The sequence below is a fragment of the Montipora capricornis genome, chromosome 4 (assembly GCF_036669925.1).
Source record: "Montipora capricornis isolate CH-2021 chromosome 4, ASM3666992v2, whole genome shotgun sequence".
Classification (NCBI taxonomy): Eukaryota; Metazoa; Cnidaria; class Anthozoa; order Scleractinia; family Acroporidae; genus Montipora; species Montipora capricornis.
Genome location: NC_090886.1, coordinates 28,529,391 through 28,531,890, shown reverse-complemented (window position 1 = coordinate 28,531,890; position 2,500 = coordinate 28,529,391).

Below are 2,500 nucleotides of genomic sequence, written 5' to 3'. Positions count from 1 at the left end.
CCAACGTCGTATATAAAATTCCCTGGACAAATTGTTCGTGGTGTTATATTGGGGAAACCGGCAGAGCTTTCAATACGCGAAAAAAAGAACATTTAAGGAACACCAAAACTGCGGCCAAAGGTTCTAGAATTGCCAATCACGCTTGGTCCAATAACCACGCCATTGATTTCGAGAATGCGTCAGTTATTGACAAAGGCACTTTTAGAACGAGAAAAACATTAGAAGCGTGGCATACCACAGTGACACCCAACGCAGATAACAATTCGTGCCCTTTACCTGGACAATACAACATTCTTTTTAACAAATATTCATAAATTTTCTACATTCTCATCATTTTGCAATGTACGTTTTTATTTAAATTCTCTCATCGATTTCTTATCATTCATTTTACCCGTCGAAGACTGCAGTTCGGGCAGTCGAAAGCTCGTAGTTTTTTAATCATTTTAGCCAGAGATCGTTTTTTAAATTTTAACTATAATCAATCATCATCTACAGTAGCTAACTGCTCTTCCTTCTGGGAGTTTCTCCTGCTGGGGGCTAATTCAGTTGTCACTTGGATCGAATAGGCCATTTCCGAATTCATGTCTGCGGCCTCCTCTTCAAGGCGAGTCCAGGTGCGACGTTGAGAATTTTATGAAAATTGGTTTTCATTCATATAAAAAGTAGAACTAATTACCATCACAAAAACATCGCACTTAGAATCGCTTTGAAGAGGAGGCAGACATGAACTCGGAAATGGCCCAGACTGGATTCCCCGTAGCAGTCGTCGTTGCTCAAAATCCCTAACAACGTCAAAATGAGCAAATTTAAGGTTCTAACAACAAGGTCAGTCAGTACCACAGTCAATCAGTTGTTAATTGCTTCAGTGAAGTTAATGGAAACGACGAAAACCGGAGCATCCTGTAGAAAACCCTGTAGAGGTAGTTTGAAATAGATGGTGGCAGAGACGGGAGACGCTGTTGATCATGACGTCTGCAATATCAACTTTTACATATAAAAGAGTACCGTTCAAATTTTGCTGGTGGAAGCCAATGTGAATGAAACGACAGAAGTGTCCGATCGCGATTTAATGGACAATATTCAAATTCTCAGTATTGGACTGGAACTAGCTTGCAATAGAGGCTAATGCGGGGAAATCTTTTCAAATGCAAATACCTTTTAATATATTTCCCCCGCATTAGCCTCCGTTGCAAGCTATTATAGTTCCAGTCCTACACTAAGAATACGAATACGGTCTAAAGCCAATTCAAATATACCATAATACTCTTTGTTTATCCCTCCAAAAGTCTTCATAAGCAAATTGCTTCCAGTTTCTTCCCAAGAGAAAATAAAGACAATGCTTATGAAACATTTTGGAGGGACAAACAAAGAGTATCATGGTATTTGTCAGATTGGCTAATATTTTTGGGACCGTAATGGGGAATATTAGCCCTCGGACGTTTTTTGTACGGACCCCGCTGCGCTAGGTCCGTATTGCCACGACCTCAGGCCAATATTCCCCAGACGGGCCTCGCGCTCGGTTAGTAAGAAGTTATTATCCCCAAAGCGAACAGCAGTGGGTTTTCGCAGATGAAAGTGCGTCCAGGTATTTAAACTCCACCCAACAGGAGTTAAATGCGGTAACAATGCTTTCCTTTGGACAAGACGCACACCCTCAACAAGGATTGAGGCCCTATTAGGGGTTATCGGGATACGGGATATTTGGGTAAAAATTATAGGGATACGGGATATTTGGGCGGAAAATTAAAGGAATACGGGATATTTTTAAAAGATTCTGGGATATCGAAGTTATCATTTTTTAAAAGAATCAAATAAGAATTAACGGGATACGGGATATTTTGGCCAAAAATTAATGGGATACGGGATACTCAGACCCCCCCTAATGGGGCCTCAGGATTCATAAAGCAGTTTGTGGTATCATCAAAGGAACAGCGCTATGCCTCTCCTCAGCTTAATGACGAGTTAAATGATATTTAGCAGGCAGGCGTAACATAAGAAGAGAAGATGGCATCGTTTGGTAATATTTCAACATAAACTTAATACTTTCATAAACATTTTGTTCGCTATTCAGACCAAAATAATCAAGATCTAATAATCCAAATTTAAGTCAAACATTCAGTTTTCAAGTAGGCAAAAACCGCGAAACCATTTTTCCCAAAGAGGGTCCCTTGTATTTAACGCCTGACAATTTCCCTCACAAAAGGGTTAAAACATCTTCGTCCACTAAAAAGGTATGCCCCCTTAAACCTTCACAGTTATAGGTTTACTCCGTCTTATGCTTGGCAAGTTTACTCGTCAATGGGGGATGATTCAGTGGTGAACCCTCAAGCCCTTAAATTAATCATTGGCCTGGAGTACCCACCCCAAAAGGATGCTCACGTAAATAATTATTATCTGCATAAATATTATTACCTCTGCATACATTCAATAACCTCCTTAGAGGGAAAGGATTACCAACATGAATGTCCATTCAAAAGCCCTTTGCCTTCTAACAGGGTCA